General features: G+C 40.9%; 1 protein-coding gene across 7 annotated transcripts in view; it reads left to right on the forward strand.

Moving 5' to 3' along the window:
* The first annotated feature begins 5189 nt into the window (after nucleotides 1–5189).
* Nucleotides 5190–18994, forward strand: part of PTPRD (protein tyrosine phosphatase receptor type D) — a 541703-nt gene continuing 527898 nt past the window's right edge. For all 7 annotated transcript variants that reach the window (XM_065907691.1, XM_065907693.1, XM_065907692.1 and 4 more), the window contains exon 1: nucleotides 5190–5324. The gene's annotated coding sequence lies outside the window, so the exon portion shown is untranslated. The remainder of the gene's footprint in view (nucleotides 5325–18994) is intronic.

Here is an 18994-nt window from a genome sequence, read left to right on the forward strand (position 1 = left end):
GAACGGTAATTAGAGTCTATCCTTTGTTTTCCTCCTTCACTTCTTGCTCACAAGAAAAAAATGACCCAATGTTTCACTTGGGTTGGGATAGTGCCAGTGGTTAATGGAATGCCCCACTCTACTAAAGAATTTAATGGGAATATCCATTTGTCACAGTCGCATGCTGTAATCTCCAGTAGCAGAGCCAATGGAAAATAGCATCGTACCATAACGTCCTCTACACAGAGCAGGTGAGGGTGAAATGCAGACTGAACAGTCAGGAGAGAGGGCCTGGCTTTCCTAGGCCTGTCTTTAGAGGAAGATGTGGATTTTTTAAAGAGAACATTGCTGCCTGACAGCAACAAGAAATGCTGCCTTGGAGAAAAAGAAAGTGCATTTCCTTCATATGGAGAAAAGCTGGAATGTTGGCATAGCAAGTCTCAACATCTCTAACCACCTCTTTGTCTACTGGAAACCCACTTGTTTGTAAAGAGACTAGACGCTAGGTAGTGAAATCAGAAAGATCAGGAATAGAGGCTCATTTTGATCAACTTCTACTTCTGAGTTTGAGCTTTCAAATCTGAGGAATGGGAATAACAGCACCTAAACCTGCAGTGTTAATGGTCTATAGATTCTCCATGTAAGTAAAAAATATTAGCATGGAATCCGAGTTTTCTTCCTTTCTTCTTCACAGTTTAGGTAGAATTATAGTGTCATCTGATTACTTTAAATGTGTATATCTTGTGTTCTGAAGCGAACAGAAATATTGTTGAGTTTAGGGACTGTGTTTTGTATATGGGGCTTCCTTGATGGCTCAGTTGGTAAAGAATCCACCTGCAATGCAGGAGACCCTGGTTTGATTCCTGGGTCAGAAAGGTCTGCTGGAGAAGGGATAGGCTACCCACTCCAGTATTCATGGATTTCCCTGGTGGCTATGTTATCTTTCTCATGTGCCAGGTCTGTGTTTGATCAATAAATAAGGTACTGAGAAATGCCATGTGAATTAAATTTGAAAAGCTCTCGCAAACATTTTAACACTTGTAGAGATTAATATTTAAGTTATTTGAGGATTAAAACCATTGTTATTCCATGTGTGCATTTAGCAGCAAATTAATGAAACATATTAGGCATAACTAGCATCTATAGGAAGAGGTCTCAAATATTCATTTCAGTGTCTTAGGAAAGGGTTTAGTATCTTCAAACCTGCCATTTGAACCTATGTCATACTTCTTCATCCTAACTGGATTTACTATAGACCACTGTAGTCTTCACAAAGGAAATGTGACCAGCAACAACTAATGCAGTTCCCTGGGTAATAATTTATAATCAGAATAGAAGTAAAAACACAAAATTTTGAAGTAGAACAGTGGTTTCTACAATCTAGCTTGGCCACTCACTAGCTGTGTCAGATTGGCCAAATTACTTATACCCTTGGCTTCTGTTTCCTCAGTTATACAATGGGGCTAATGATTCTTAAGTAACAGGTTTTGAAACTTTTTCTTTTAATCACTAGCCACATCATGGGAACAAAAGTTTTACAAAACAATATTTAATAGAGATAATGCACTCTTCTTACTTTCCTACTTTCATTTAAAAAATGTTTCATGACACTAGATTCATGACCCAGAAAAGGTCATGATGTGCCTTTTGAAAAACAGTGGGATAGCATGATGTTTAGTACATAATACAAGTGATTACTGTTATTGTCCTTAAACATTATTTTCAGCCTTTTTAGGATGCTTCATGATGGATAAGAATAAAATCTTCCCAGTACTTCTAGGAATTAACTTCCTTGGATGGGGTCCAAGATAGACTCATACTCATCGTATGCTGAATTATGCACTAGAGGGGGTTGTGCTATAGCAAAGCTTCTGTGTGCTGTTCATCAAAGAATGTGAGAGCTAGAAAGGAACTAAGGAAATGTCTAGTACCATTCCTTCATTTCCCTTCATGGAAGTATTTATAGTTTTAAAATATTCTGTATTTATTGCTCACTGATAAGCTGAAAAACTGGCTTCTTGGATCCAGAACTGGGAGGCAGTTAGGAGTAGCTGAGGGGGCGGGGACACTGGACCATGACATCTGGGGTTTTGTTCTGCCAACCAACAGTTGGATCACCTGAAACTCTCTGGGACTCAGTTTCCTTATTTGTATAATTAGGTGATTTTGGCAGATGATTAGTCCCCCTCTGATACTTTTTGACCTCAAAGCTCCAAATGGTAAACTCTCTTGTATGCTTTAGTAGATGCCACAGGGAGCTATTTTGTTACAAATCTGATCTGAGTATGTTAATATGTGTATACGGGGCTGCAGTTTTATTCCCAGCATGACTTAGATGTACAGAGGAAGCCTGGCTTTTCTACTTGTGCACGCTCTCTCTCCTATTACCCTGAACAACACTCTTTTGTATTGGGTTGGCCTAAAAGATCGTTTGGGTCTTTCTGTAAGACGTTACAGGGGAAACCCGAACGAACTTTTTGACCAACCCAATACAATAATAGCTCAGATTCTCTAGTCCCTTCCTTTCATTGTTAACTTTTTTCCCCAAGATGTTTGGTTGTAGTGGGACAAGCACATCGAGGACCTCGTGGTGTCAGGGAGGTTGGGTCCTTGGGCTTGCGTCATTTACTTACACTGCCCTGTCTTCCCTCATTTCTGCATCCCTTTTCTTTTTGCTTGTTGCTCACCTTGGTAACCAGCACCACTGAGTTCTCTAGCCTATCTAACTTGCTATGAGTGGAATATATTGATACTATTTCTTCTTTGATGGTGCTCTTAGACAGCAATCAGACTTCCCAGCCAGGATCTCAAATAAGGTCAGAACTAGTCAGATCTTCTTAAATGAGGTCACTGGGTATGTGTCAATCCTTCAAAGACAATAGAGGAAATACCAGGGTTCTGAAAAACTTTCTGTTTGTTCCTCTAACACCCAACTTTGCAAGAGGAAACTGGGCCTCACTGGTTTTCAGTGAGAAAGCCAAGTTTGAGTTTATACCTTCAGTGAGAATCACCTGTCAGAGGCTCCACTTTCTGAATTCATCCTTAGGGCATAAGCGGCAGGTGTTCAGCAAACCTGCTCAGCCTTTCAGTTCCCTGGTTTATCAGAAAGTTCTGGAGGCTTGCTCAGGAATAGCTGTCTTCTTCATTCTGACTATAAGGCTAACCATTTAAAAAAAAGAACAAGGAATAGTCATGCTAGGATGGTACTCCCCCTCACCCCGCAAATTGCTGGAAAACTAAACTTCATTTAGCAAGAAGCCTTTCAAAAATGCGTGATTTCTTTCTGGAGCACAAAGTGGGCAGAGGATTACTGACCAATCCTTCAGTGGCTTTCAGGTGCACTACATACAAAGAGTGGGAGCAAATGGGCAGCTTGAGACAACAGCTGAATCTTTAGGCTGATTCGGTCTAAGGAGCTGGCTTACCTTTGGTCTTTCAAAGACTGCCTAGAGCCTGCAGGATTAAGTATTATGTGTACAGGCTTCCTTGAGCACACAGTGAGCGAGGCAGGTGCCTGGAAACCTTGACTTTCCTTTAACCTTTGTGACCAAGTTTCTATTAAAATTTTGGTAGGCCAATTGCCAATGGTGGCTTCCCGCTGCTGACTTTTTGCGCTTGCTGGAGATCCTTGAGGAGTAAAGAAGGTAAAAAGGTGCCTCTTCAGCTAACAGTCCACACAGTGTATTCTGTTGATGAAGCCCGTGTAGCCCCACAACTGAGCGGATGTCTAGGCAGAGGGTTACATGGTGTCCTTCAGACAAGCTGGGGAGTACTGCGTTATCAACATCATAAAAGCAAGTGGCATGGAAGCATGGTTATTCCACTAAGACTGATTCCATACTTCCCTTTCTTCCTCTCCGATTCCAAAGTGGATCCACCAAACCTCCCTGAATGGAAGCTACAAAGGTGAACTGGGGTTGTAGGCACAAACCGTCTCATCACCGCCCGCGCCTTATATTATTATCGCTGCTTTGAATGGGATGCGACCAGCATCTTTCCTCCCTTGTGCCAGGACCCCGAGCAGGAAGCACCGGGTGTGCAGCTCAGGAGATGGGTGAATTTGTTAGAGGGGGTCTTTTCTGGCCTGGTGGATGGATGCTGGGGAGTGACGTCACCCAGCCCCCTCCTCTGCACGTGTGTGTGTGTGTGTGTGTGTGTTTGTGTGTGTGTTGCGCGCCTCCTTCTCCCAGCTCTCCTGCCTCCTTCCTTCGCGGTCCAGCTCCCTGGCCCTTCAGCGGGTCAGTGGTCCAGAGTCAGGGATTCGCCAGTGGGCGCAGCGGGCCTGGCCCTCCCCTCGCCCGGGCGCACCCATCCTCACACTCTCGCGCTGGCAACGCGCACGCACAATCCCTCAGCGCCGGGGCACCGCGATTCCGTGGGATCCCCAGCACGTTACGAGGATTTTCGAAATCACCCAGACAAGGAAACAAAGAGAGGAGCTTTTCCAATCACTTCCCTGAGATTTTTTTCCATTTAATTTCCCCACCAAACCACCTCGCCTTCAAGCGTCGCCGCCAGGTTCACGCCAGGTCCGAGGACTGGGCTGGACCGGCCGGCCCCTCTCCGGGCCCTCGACTCCGCGCGGGCCGGTCTGCAGGCGTCGCCCCGCCGCCTCTCCCCCGCCTCCCCTCTCGCCCCGCTCCCCCGCCGGCCTCAGTTTCTGGTTACCTCTCGAGCGCGCTTCACTTTTTGGGGGGGAAGAAAAGAAGGAGAGGGAGGCGTTGAGGGGGGCAGCCGAGTTGCTATTTGTGGCCAAAGAATCCTCCTTAAAAGCAGCAGCACCGGGAAGGAGGAAACGGGAGAGGCGGAGGGAGGAGAGGCGCCGCGGCCCCGGACCCCCCAGCCGCGAGCGGCGGAGCGTCGAGGAGCGGGAGGAGGAGGAGACACACAGCGGCGGCGGCGGCCGGAGGAGCGAGCGCAGGGCGAGCAGGAGGAGCGGGAGGAGGAGAAACCGCCGCGGAAGCCGCGGGCTCAGAAGGGCCGGGAGGACGGCCCGGGAAGAGGAGGAGGAGGCGGCGGCGGAGGAGGAGAAGGGGGTAGGGGTGGAGGGAGGGCGGGGGGACGCGCTCCTCTGGGTGCTGGATTTCGGGATTTTGGACTCACTCGCAGACTCTCCTCCACTTCCTCGCTCTGGACTGGGCTGGCCGCGCGAGGACCGGGCGGAGGCGGCGGCGGCGGCGGCCACTGGGGGTGCTCCCGCGGCGGGGGCCGCAGCTGCGCGGGATTAAATCGGCCGCCCGGACTCCGGCGGCTGGGGCAGGCGCGGGCTGCGCGGCCGTGGCGTGGGGCGAAGGCGCTGGGCGAAAGTGCTGGTGGCGGCGGCTGCCCGGAGCCAACATGACCAGGTGAGTCCCCCGAGCTGACCCGGTCCGCCCCCCTGAGTCCTCTCGGGTCTGCGCTCGCCGGAGCCCGACTCCCGCAGCCCGCGCTCCGGGGGCCGGAGCTCCACTCTCCCGCGTCCGCGAGCCCGGCGCCCCGGCACTGGGGCGAACAGTTTGCTCTTCTGAGCCTCCTTGGGCAGAGGTCCTCCCCTGCACGGTTCGTTTCTCGCTTGAAACCTCAGACCCGGGAGAGTGGCAGTTCTAGAGAATGAGGGTGTTGGAGTCTGTGTGTGTTTCTGCCATCCCCGCTTTCTCCTCCTGGGGTGGGCGTAGTATTGGGGAAATGGTGGAGCGGCGGGGCAATACGACCCTACCCAGAGATTCTGCCACTGCAATTTTTTCTTTTTTTATAAGAGGCAGTGAGTACTGTTTTAAGGAGGGCTGGTTCGGAGAGGGGGCGATTTCTTTTTCTTTCTTTCCTCTGAACTACTGGGGAGAAGGAAATAGCTGGAATGAAAGTCTACGCGGCTGCCAAAGAGGAGGGGGACTGTTTGGAGACCTTTCCGTGGCAGAATCAAAGCTCGTAGTTTTGCTGTGGCGATCTGCCCTTCTTACACTCTCATTCCATGGGGAAGGCAACGCCAAATTTATAATGCAAAGTCCAAGTTGTAGGAAACAATTTGAAAAGAAAACCAAGAACAAACCAAATGTTCTTTGCTTTCGTATTTATTGTAGCTTTCACATTGGCATGTAGAAAACTTGAATCGTTTATGTGTGAGGTTGATTTTCTTTTAGAAGCATTAACAAAGTAAGTCACTTTTCTTATTAAAAAAAAAAAAAAACTTGGAGACTGTGAGCTTGGCTTTCATTAATTGGGTGCTCCCGTATTGTTCCATTCACCAAAACCTGGATGATCACAATTCATTTGTATTGTTTCCAGCTTGCTTCTCAGTACATGACTTGTCTGATGTCTCCTCTGTTTTCTAACATTCTTAGAGTGATCCCTAGACCAGCCTACACTTTGTAGGATGCCTTAAACCTCCAGGAAGATTCCTGAGGGAGCACTCCTGTATTTTCTCTTAAACTTTTCTCCCCCCCCCACCCTTTTTTAAATGCCCACAGTCACAGTACCAGTGACTTAGAGCAGAGCACATACATTTTGAGCCTGTCAGAGACTTGTGACTTGAGATAGATTCGCTGCTGGACTTCCAGAGCTTCAGACGTGGACCTTTCCTTTTGGTGTGTTCTTTGCACCCATCCCGTAGCACACATATGGGAGTTAGTCCAGCCACTAATACTTCTGACCATTTTGGCTATTCTATCTCTGTTTCAAAGTGTACACACTCACCACTCAACTTGAGTAAAACCAGGGTGATCTACCGCCAAGACTTGAAATATTCTGAATTAAAGGAATATTTAAGTGATACCAATGGAAAGATTCTCATGTTGTTAATATGATGATATCCAGGACAAAGCTTAATAGATATTATACGTATTTAGAAAACATTTCGTTATATGCCACAGATGGATGTTATGTTATTAGCTTAGCAAAGAGAGAATACAATTTCAATGCTCAATGTCCAAATTCTTGAAACAGATCTCCGAAATGGACAATAGAAGGAAAATTTTCCTGCCTCCCACCTCCCATAATTATATACTATACTTTGCTTTTCAATGGAGCTAGCAATTCTGTGACAGATTTCTTATATTCACCCTCATGTTATCAGCTATTATTGTACTTTCAAAGTGTGAAATTGACAAGCTGGTCAGTTCTATGAATTCAGCTGTCAGACTGTGTCCAGTTAAAAATTGCTAAAAGCTGTAAAAATGCCTGCCTAGAATTTTCTTTTTTAAAGGAAAGGCAGCTAGGGGATGAGGATTAAGTGGTGTTATCAATTGTAGCTTTTTTTAAATAGGTGCACTCTAATGTAAGTTTTATCACTGGTTTTGTTTATAAAACACTGGTTTTATTTGTTGGGAAGCACATTTATTTTAGATTTCTACTATTTTAAAAGTGGCATTCAGTTTATCTACATTTCATTTTAAACAGTGAGCACTTTACATAGAAATAAGCTGTTCTTATAGCCCTCAGTAATACTAGTATAATAGAAATAAGATTCAAAGAGGAAAAGTGTCTCTCTAATATATTTTAATGTATGAGTAATATATTACTTTTGTAATGACATGCAAAGAGGTGAATGAATTAAATATTTTATTGTGGAGGTTATGTAACAAATTCTTCTTAGTGCAGTTGTAGTTGCTAAAGTGATGAAATGCAGTGTTCTGTTTTAATATATATGTATTTCAGTGGATAATCATAAAAGTAAAACTGCTTAAAGTATTAAATACAATGATTTGATTTTCCTTTTAAGATTGACATTCATTTATAGTCAGAATATCTCAAAGTCCAGAACTAAGAATTGGAATCCCCTCATCTGCTGCTATTTGCTAAACCACTAGGGGCCTGTATAACTGTTCTTATATCCAGGAGATAGCCTGGTATGCCATATGCAAACCCTTCCTAGAGAAACATTTAAAAAGAATCAGGTATGCAGTCCCCTGTGTTTTTGTTTTGTCTTTTTAACCTATTAACTCATGCTCTGATGTTAGGCATAGACTTTGATTGAAGGGTTTTTCAAGAATATCGTTTAGAGCATTACACTATGGTGGTGCAAGGATGACTTTTCAGAGTGTGTGGAACATTGGAGAGGTATTTGTGCAAATTCATATGTGATCCAAGCTCTCAGTGTATGTCAAGGATAAACAAGTAGGAACGTTAATAAGTTTTCCTTATTGGACTGATAAGGATGTTATTTGCATAATGTAAGGTTAAAAGAGAAGGAAGCAGAATTACTTTAAGGAATGTGTAGTCATAGATTGATGGTGTGATTAAACTGGCTTTGTAAGTGCTATGCAAGTTGTGTGGAAGGAGAATCTGAGGCTGTGACTACAGTTTAGTCAGCACTTGAGGGACCTGCACCGAGGATGCACCGTACATTTTTAAGTGTCAGTTTCACAAATTTGAAATCGACCAGCTGTGGCAGTCTTGATAGACATTAGGCAATAAGGTCAAGTATACTTACACTGTTCTTCTGTTGATTTTCAGTTTTTCAAACTGACAAGGGTGACTATTTGTAAAAGAGCACACTGTGAGTATTTGCATATTGGATTTCCTTCAGACCAAACTTGATTTATCAAGTCATTGAACATTTCTATTTTTAAAAGGATTCTATGGGTAAATAAGAATTCATTAACACAATCATGTATTATAAGTGCCATTTCAGGAGTGATGGATTTCTCAAGGTGATTTGGCTTTAAAAACACCCTTTCAGTGTATTTGTGGGTAGTCAGAAAGTTGAAGTATGCATATGCTCTAATTTATGATTCTGAGAGCATCAAACTTTTAGGCTCACATCTTTAAATATACATTTAACCTTTGATGGATGCCCTTTTCCCAAAGTTTCTGGTCATCACGAAAATAAACTTTACCTTTAATGTAATATATTTAACTTAGCAGCCACAAAGTACACTTTTAGGATTCATTTTATAAGCATGAATATATGAAATGCTAACTAGAAAGATATAATTATTCAGTTTTCCAGAGTATTCAGAGACTATTTTTTCCCCCTTGTTTTCTTAAAGGGCCAGGAGTTTTTGATTGAAAAGGTTAGTTTGAGTAAATGAGTTTTATTTTAAGCGAGGCCTACTCAGTGTGTTTTTGCCTTATGGAGTTATTTTTCAGTTCTTAGTACTGTTTGATTTCTTGGAAAAATCTTTAAAGAAAGCTACTTACTTGTGATGGCATAAAGACAACTTGCAGCTGCAAGCAAAATCAGTGTTTAAAGAATTTTTACATTATCAATGATTTGCAAAGAGAAGAGTTGTTTTTTCCGTGAGCTACAAGATTGAGGATGCCTGTATAACACATCAACAGAAGAAACCTGAAAATGTGGAGGAAGATTACTTAGGAGGGAATTATCAGTAAATTTCATTGCAACAAACATCCCTTGTTTAAGCTTCCATAGTATCACGGCACAGTGACATTTCCACCAAAGGATAGGGTTGTTTGGGAGTATGTTTTCTGTATGGATAATTTCATTTGCTTCTAATTAGTAGTTGGTAACCCTTATTAAAATGTCATGTAAGGCTTGCATTTGTTTTGACAATTTATAGTGTCCAAATTCTCCCACCCCTATTTTAAAAATAAAAAAGTGTTTCCAGCTCTCCACAGTCAAGCCCCTAGGAAAGGTAGCTAAAAGAATAAGTGGTCTGTGCCTACTGATTGTTCATTATATGAAATTGTACCCTCAGATGCAAAAGTTTACTGTTTTCTTTACGTCATAAGTCTTGGGAAGTTAAAGAGCAAATGCTTATACGTTATAGAGGTCTCTGACCTAATATAACCTAAATAATAGAGTCACGACAGCGGTAGAAGACCGAAACATTAATGAAATAGAATTCTTAAAAGACGTAACTCACACAATTACATTTCGGGCCCATGCCCCTCATTTTCCCTTTAATACATCACCCCTTTGCTTTTATGTAATCAGCAGTTTGCAGTTTCTTTTCTTAACATTTATAAGATATTCTTAAGACAGACATTAAGGTAATTTAAATATTGTGTCCGGTTATACTGTCAACTTGTTGGGAAGAAAGAATAACTGAAATAGCCTGCCATGTTCTGCCTCCTTCCTCTGAAACTAATACATTCGGTATCTTTCTGCTCATTATTTTCTGTTTGATGCTGACATCTTTAATAGGGTCATATCAATACTTGTCAGTTACTCTATAACTTTTTAAAAATTACAAGAAACAAAGAGCAAAATGGAACTTTTTCTTGGCTTTTCGACCTCTGCTGCCCCCTAAATCAAATCCATATATGTCATAGATCAGTAAATTAAATGAAAGAGATGCCAGTTTAGAAAGCTCAGATGGCTGATTCTGTTGTGAGCCAGCAGATCAGGTGCACCCATCACAGACAGTGTCGAGACCACTTGAGTAGTCAGTCCTTGCTGCCCACCTGCAGCAAGCAAGTTCTGCTCGCCTTTGCAAATGGCCACTCTTAGGTGGCAGGCTCCTCTTGGGCTTCTTCAGCATTGATAACGAAATATAAGAGCAAAAGCAGCTGTCTGAAGCTGGGTTTTCTCCTCGTTCTTTGCATTCACTGCCCAGAAGCAGGACTTAACTTTGACATTCAGATAACAATGTCGGGAACCTTGTGACCTTTACCATTTCGCTGTTTACTGGCTTTAACCATTGTAACTCTGTCAGTGTCATGAGATTGATTGAATTTATAAATGCTTAATTGTCTTTTTCCACAGTCCTCAAGCTATATTCTTTAATGTAGCAGTAGCTAACTAAATTGAGATTTGTGAATTGCATTTAGAAAATTGTGTTTCTCAGTATTGCTTCGGGATTAGGGGGAAGTGTGCTTTCAGATCTATGAAATGGTCATCTTTAATCATTGGGTCCCAAGTAACAAGTGACTTCTTTTTTAAGCTTCAGTAAACTGATTCCTTTTATTAACAAAAGGGTTTATATTAATTCTGATTTTATTAATAATTGAAAAACAGTTATTTAATTTTGTTTAACCATGTAGGTGTATAGTGTATATAAATATAATGCTAAAGGTTGCAAAATCTGGACCAACTCCTTTTTTTTTTTTGACTTCAGTCAAAAAAAAATTGATGCAAGAAAAACTAAATTTATACCTTAGTTTTGTCACTTATTTTCTGTGGAATCTTGGCAGAAATTACATAACATTTTAGGGTCATGTTTCACCATCATAACATGGAGAAAATAGATATAGATGTGATGAAGATACAATTAGATAAGAATTTGTCTTATTTTGTATTTTAAATTAAAAAAATTCCTGGATGCAGGAGTGATGTAACGGACATGCTGTATTCTATGACGCGATTTTGTATGATCGTGTTCTGCTATCTTTATCTACTATAAATTATTGCTTCCTGACTTAAAAATGAAGACTTGGATATGAGTCGTGTACACTCTGTTGTGTACATGGTATAATTACTACAGATGCTAGAATTACTTTTTCCTGTCCACTGTTTTTGAAGTCTGTACACATCAGTATGCCATAGTACGCTGTTTATCTCAGAAAGCTTTTAAAGGAAAAGCTAGAAATGATTTTACCTACAACGTACAAAGAGAGAATTTTGCTTAAAAGTAAAAAATGTCTTAATAGATTCTTCATATTTGATGTTGAGCTAAGTCTCGAGGAAGAAATGTTTAGAAAAGCGTTTAATTAAAACACCGAACTGACAGAATTGCTTTTTTTTTTTTTTTAAATGGTGGTGCATCTTAGAAAGCTCCTTAGCTCTTTGCCCAGCGCAGCTGTCCTTCCATGAAAGATCAGGTTTCAAGAGCAATGATGGATGGTGGGTGCCTGTAGCCAGTTGTGGGGTTTGCTCTGAGGTCAAATGTATTGATGGAGGATAGGAATTTACTGCCTTCTGTCTGTCCCTACGATCCGCCAGTACAATTTAAATTAGACTAGACACATCAAATGCTGATCCAGTGTTCCATTATAGGCCCGAAAGACATTTGTTTGCAAAGTTTAAAATATTTTTTTTCCTCCAGTCTCCTTCCACCCTAACTGAAAGGACATATCATGCATGAGCTAATGGTTTCTTACTGCACAAGTAGACCCAGGCTTCCTGCAAACACATATTTGAACTGCTTGTACTAGGAACTTAATTAACATACTGTTAAAGGATTTTAAGAGAGAAATAAAACATGGCTACTTGTTGTGACTTTTCTGATTGAAATGATTCTGTGTGGTTTTTAGATACATGGTTTTATATCCTTATTTATAAATTCTGTTGTATATCTTAATTTAAATGGAATAGTAGGCTAACTGGTAATAATAGTAATCTACTGGAAATGTCTTAAGTATTCTAAATTCACTTAATGACTAACTAATGATTTTCAAAATTTTGGGGGGGGGGGGAAAGAAGGGAGTTATAATATTTTACTAGAGGGATGCATTTTGGGGAGCATCTTCCATTGGAAATATCTTATGGATGGAGGACCTGAGTCCCTTCTTTGATCCTCACTTTCTTCATCAACATTGCTTTCTCTTCATTGTACGCTTTGACCTCTGTCCCATCTCCATTCTAAACTCTTATTGTTTTATCCATGGCCTTTTTCAGATCACTGTCTATACTGTCTCTTGAACTATACATACTTCTCATAAAAGCAATAATTTCTGCATAGATGACTCTGAAAATAAAGTTTATAACTTCTCTCTGGGGTTCCAGGTCTGAATTTCTTTTTTTTTTTTAATCTGCTTGTTAGATAGTTGAGAAGTAGAAAGCTCTCCTTTGTCCCACATTCTGTATTTTATAAACCTAAAATATAATCTTTCATCCATACTTTTTTCTTGGTACCTCATTTTCTCTTTTCTCCTTTTCAGTTCTTCCTAAAAACTTTTGCCCTGTGAAACTCAAGGCTTTCAACTCTGCATCCTCAAGTGCTGAATTCCCAGCATAGCAGTCAAAGCCCTTTGCAGTCTAATCCCAGCTTGTGTGTCCAGCCTCTGTTCTCTGCAGAACCTCAAGAGCTCTGACCTGCTGCAGTGTCAGAGCCCCTGCCCTCAGACACCTTTTTGGTTCTACCATTGCTGTTCTTAGAATCCCCTTTCTCTTCTCGCCAGCTGTCCTAACTTGTAGCTGTTGAAATCCTAATTATTCTCGTTTTCTGATTCTCAGGTGCTACATGTCCTTTGCTTTGAATTTGTTTTGACTTGAGTTTAATTGGAATCATGAATGTGAAGAATAATTGTTCGGTTGAAACCTTTGATGATGCTTAAGACATTGAGATAGGTGGAAAACTAATTCCTTTTTATTTTCTTTATTTATAAGTACAATAATAGTGATTGGTATATAAAGTTGTAGTTGTAATGGTTGCTAAAATTTACTGAGCACTTACCATGTGCCAGGCATTCAGCATAGAACTTTAATTTCACTGTCATGTTTAATGTGTAAAACAACACTAAGTAAGTCAAAAGCTTTTATCATCATCAGTTATTCAAGAGGGGATTCCCAGGTGGCGCTGGTGGTAAAGAACCTGCCTGTCAATGCAGGAGAACTGAGAGAGATGGGTTTGATCCCTGGATCAGGAAGATCCCCTGGAGGAGGAAATGGCAGCCCACTCCAGGATTCTTGCCTGGAAAATCCCATGGACAGAGGAGCCTGGCGGGCTACACAGTCCATGGGATCACAAAGAGCTGGATATGACTGAAGCAGCTTAGCAGGCACATTGAAGAGACAGCTTGAGAGGTTAAGTATTTGCCCAAGGTTGCATAGCTAGATATAATAAAAATGGAACTTAAAGCCAAGATTTTAAGTTATGATCCCAACTATTATCCACTCCACTCTTAAACCTCAATATATTCTTATGTATGATATGAATTTTTTTTTAAAATCTACTTCATATATGCCAGGCACGTATGTATAATAACATGGTGCTTTCTTAACCAAATTCAGGAAGAATCTAAAACCTTATGTAGGTTTTCCCATTATTGTTTCTGAAGAGTCTCTGTGTTTCTTTCTCTGCTTGGGACTGAATTTTTTTTTAACTTAAACTGTTTGGTTTGGACTGGTTAACTTTTCTTTTTTTTGCCATTGCCTTTCAGCTCTAAAATTATATTCTTTCAGGCCAGTGACACAACTTCTGAGCTCTTGAATTAGTCCTGGAGTAGAAGTGGTTAAATAAAATATTTCCATCAAGAATAGTTATTTTTTTTTAAATCACAAAGGCTGGCATTTTCATAGCTGGCCAACAGGTAGGGAATCAAAAGCATTTTTACAAAGAGAACTATAGATTGAGCAGAGATATCTGATGAACAGCCTCCTGTCAAATAAATGGAATCATGCCAAGTGACTGGTACATATGTGCTCTGCTTACTGGCAGCTTACCCTGCACTACTGTATCTGGGAAATTTTGCCAGATATACTGTTTTCTAAAATATTCTCTTTGCAACTCACTTGTTAATTTCATTTTCAGTAATGGGTGATTTTATAACATTTTTCTCATTTAACCCATCTTTATAAATGTTTAGCTTTTTTTGTGGGAGGGGCTCAGGCAACAGATAACCTATCTCTGGTTAATTATGGTCTTATAAATAATAATACAAGACAAGATGTTGCATTTGTTTGATGATTTGGAAAATTATTTTTTTCTCTGACAACAAGACACCCTGAAGTTTTAAATCAGACGTGGTACATAAAATACAGTTACATGAAAAATGCTTTGGTCATTTATGGCTCTTACAGTATGTCACCAATTAAGAGTCTTCTTTGCCCAGGTTTCTGAAATGCCCTGGTTTCTGACATGCATGCAGTGCCCTATTTAGTCATGTTTTCCTGTGGGTTAATCTATAAACATATCCTGTTAGGAGCCTGGAGCTGTGTGGACTGTGTAGTGAAAGTTTGAGTACTGTGTAGTGAAGGTTCTTCCATAATTAGGCTCATAATAAATGTTTTTTGATGATAATAGTTATAAATTAAGAGTGAGAAGTTCAATAAATATTGTTTAAAACATCCAGATACTACTGTAAGAAATGGTTGGCTAAGTGCAATTGAATTGAATCTGAGTTGTACTTTTGCCTAGACTCACCTTGAATCTGATCTCTTTTTAAAGAGAAAACTCGGAAATATACTATTTAAATCTTGATTTTTAAATTTATCATTTAAAACTTGTTTTCTCTAAATAAGCTCTTGTTACTCCAGTTTTCCAAAATAACTATTAACTTTCTTTCAACCAAATTATTCACTACCTTTTCATATGTTAGCTGACATCTTGTTGGCAAGGCCTTCATCATCTTTTGCCTGGATTGCAACCTCTCTGTGTTTTCTTGGGGTCTCAGTGTGGTTGCTTTGGTGCGCTGTAGCCAGCGTGTTCATTGAGAAATTCACCTCTGATTATGTCACCCTTCTCCCTCAGATATCCTAGTGGCTCTCCCTTCTGCTCTATGTAAAGCTTGAAACACTCAGCAGAAGTCTCTTGGCCCTTGATGTCCTTCTCCTTCCTTGTCTCTTGCCACTTTGCCATTCTCATCATTGTTTCTTCTGTTCCCTTTCCCTCAGCCCCAGCACACTTGCAGTCCAGCCATACTGAAGTATTTGCTATTTGCCTGTTATGCTACTTTCACTCTTCTCTGTGTAATTCTGGGCATGCTTTCTCCCTTTCCTGGAAACTCCTTTCTGCTTCCATCTTTGCCTGATTCCCCTCTTCCTTCAGGGCTTAGCTGAGCTGAAAACTCTTCCAGGAAGTCTCATCCTGACAAACCTGGATACCCTTTCTTTCAGCACTTAGAGATGCAAATGCCTTTTACATGTGGCATCTTTCATAATGCATTGTAATTTCTTGTTAATGGTCTGATTCATTACAAATTCTTCAAAGCCAAAGCCCAAATCCATTCCCCCATGGCATTTCTAACACCTAACCCATGGCCGCCTGACTCAGTGTCCCAGTAATATTGGCACATTGTTACTGAGGAATTTGTGAAGAAATTCGTGTGCCTAGAAAAAGCAGAGGTCAATTAGCTCATAGCCCAAATCTTACAACCCATGTTTAATGTTTAACTTTGCCATTTATGATTATATTGTCAGTTGCTCTTAAGTAATTAATTTTATTTTACTTGAGCTAACTTCCACTTACCTAGCTCCCTACCAAACCAAGACAAAGCCAAATCTGTGTATTCTGAGTGTATCTCCTCATATGCCACTAGACAAGACAAATCTGCCTTTACATCTGGCTGTGGTAGGAATTCCCAGATGCACTTAATTCTGACACATGGTCATTATTGAACCAAAAGCCATTGCCTGGCACCATTGTAGCTCGTATTTGTTTTCTTTTTAAGGGGCCTCAATGAGGCTGCCAAATGTACAACAGGTGCCTTAGTTTTATACTCGCCAATCTGTTGTTATTCAAATGACTGCCCTAACAGAGACTAATGATATCTAATAAAATTGATCTCGGTTCTGGCAAGCCCGGCTTGGACAGGCAGGAGCAGTAGGCACCGCAGTGTGGAAATATGCTGGTGCTGAATGCTCCCGGTGAAGCAGACATTTTTCAGAAGGTGACATATGTCTCCCACGTAGGCCCCTTGTTTATGTTGAGCCATGGAAATTTTCCACAGCCCAGTAGTACATGAACACTAGGATTTGCAACCTCTAATCTTATTTTAGATGGGTTCCCTGGGTGGCATGGGGACAGGACTAGCTGTGCCAGCTTATCAGTGAATGTCTGTGTCATGTCTGTAAGGCACAGCCAGGCAATCTTTTTAGGCCAAGCAGCTGGCTTGTATGACCGCTTGTATTTCCTGTCAGAAATTTCGCCTCACTGATTTCATAAGGCCCTGCAAAGACTTCAGTATTAACAGAGAGCTGGGAGAGGAGTATGTCAGCTTGCAAACAGGAGCTGATGTTTGGACACTTGTATTTAAACAGTGTGTATGATTTTGTGGGTTTTTTCACCCCATGCTTTATAGGAGACTGGCCTAAGGAGAGCTTTGTCACCAAAGGAGGTGACTTCTTGGCAACTGGCCATCAGAAGAACTCAGAAGTTTGAGTGATAAGTGTTAGAACCAGGTCTCACAGGGATATTAAATGCAATATTTTTCCTGTAAGGATCTTAGAAATCTCATTTTATATACTCACCTGCTCTCCCATTTTTGTGCTTATTCTTTAAAGGATTATACATTTATCTTTCCTAAAGCTGACTCACTGGAAAAGACCCTGATGCTGGGAAAGATTGAGGGCAGGAGAAGAAGGGGATGACAGAGGATGAGATGGTTGGGTGGCGTCACCGACTCAATGGACATGGGTTTGGGTGGACTCCGGGAGTTGGTGATGGACAGGGAGGCCTGGAGTGCTGTGGTTCATGGGGTCGCAATGAGTCGGACATGACTGAGCGACTGAACTTAACCGCAATGCAAGGCACTGTGGGCATGTAAGGATGAGCCAAATGCTGCCAAGTACAATTTGCACTGACAGATAGGCAGAGATCTGAATTCTTAAGATTTTGTAAAATTAATTCGAGCATAATGTACATTTCTAATTGGAGACTGAAAGGAATAGCTACCCACTTTAGTATTCTTGCCTAGAGACTGACATGGACAGAGAAACTTAGCAGGTTACAGTCCTTGGGATCACAAAGAGTTAGACATGACTAACACTATGTCATCATGGGGAAAAAAGATCTACTTAAATTAGCATGACAGGAACGCTTACAGGTTTCACTAAATAATACTAATAATCATTTGCTAGAATAAGAGGAGATGGTTAGAACCTTGATTGCCTAGCCACCCTTCACTTGGCTCCATAGTTAATTGAGCTTATCTAATTTCCTGTGACCCAGCATATAGAATAGCTCTTAGGTAAGGATTTGGCTATTATTGGACCATCTTTTTGTATTATTTATACCCATCCTACTTGAAAAAGAATTTGTGGCAGCTATTAAATCATATGCTTCATTATCCTTAATAAATCACCTTGGTAGAGCAGACAATGGATTATTGTATAGATGGTTAGTTTCTATGAAAAATTTAAAAAAATATGCATCTTCTTAGCCTCCTTCTGAAGGATATTTTATTTCAAAGTATTTAAAAAATGATAGAGCCCTTTAAGGAGTGTAACAAACTACCCACAAGTGACTATTGTTAGTACTGAGAAAAAACTATACTAAGTAAAAGTAGTATAGAGGTGAATAAATATTTTTAAATTGGAGTTTTTAAAAGGCCTGCTATGATTTCTGTTTGTGTTGTTTTTCACAGTAGTTTTTTATCATTTAGAAGAAAAGATGCACATAATATAGTAGGATTTTATAATAGTAATCTTCTTTGCAACTAGAATTGAGAAAAATAATGAAATAAACAAATAGATAAAAGCTGGCATCCACAAACCTACATGAACGTGGTATCACTGATAGCCAAAGAGTACCTAAATGATCTTCTAGATATTTTAAACATAGGACTCTAGTTTTTCCTTTTGGATTTTTTAAGTACCAGAGTAACACATTACATTTTCAAATCTTGCAATGAGAACTAAACACATTTTTGTCTGTAAAATGGACCACAGTAGCCTCTTTGTCATAAAGATAGCCATTTCTCAGAGAGTGAGTGGGAAATCTTCCAAGGGTGCTAGAAAGGATGGTAGTTTAAACTTTCTGTTGAGGAGACTTCACTGTTCCAGCTAGCCCTTCCGCCGTGGTCTCTAGAACCCAAGTGAATTTGTGTTTGTAGTTAATGTTGTCCCTCATATACTGCAAGAAATGGGGTTCTGGCTGATGTGTTGCTGGTTCTCAGATGAAGGAAGGTTTTGCATCAGATAGCATCTGCTTTGATGAGGAACCTACTGCTTTTTCTCAAAAAAGACTCAAGGGAAGAACAAGAGACAGATCTTTATGCTATATATTTTTTAACCATAAGAAAGCAAATCTCCATCTTAATTAAAATTGCTACTGCTGCTAAGTCACTTCAGTCGTGTCCGACCCTGTGCGACCCCATAGACGGCAGTCCACCAGGCTGCCTGGTCCCTGGGATTCTCCAGGCAAGAACACTGGAGTTGGTTGCCATTTCCTTCTCTAATGTGTGAAGGTGAAAAGTGAAAGTGAAGTCACTCAGTCGTGTCCAACTCTTAGCGACCTCATGGACTGCAGCCTACCAGGCT

Source organism: Muntiacus reevesi, chromosome 17 (genome assembly GCF_963930625.1).
Source record: "Muntiacus reevesi chromosome 17, mMunRee1.1, whole genome shotgun sequence".
NCBI lineage: Eukaryota > Metazoa > Chordata > Mammalia > Artiodactyla > Cervidae > Muntiacus > Muntiacus reevesi.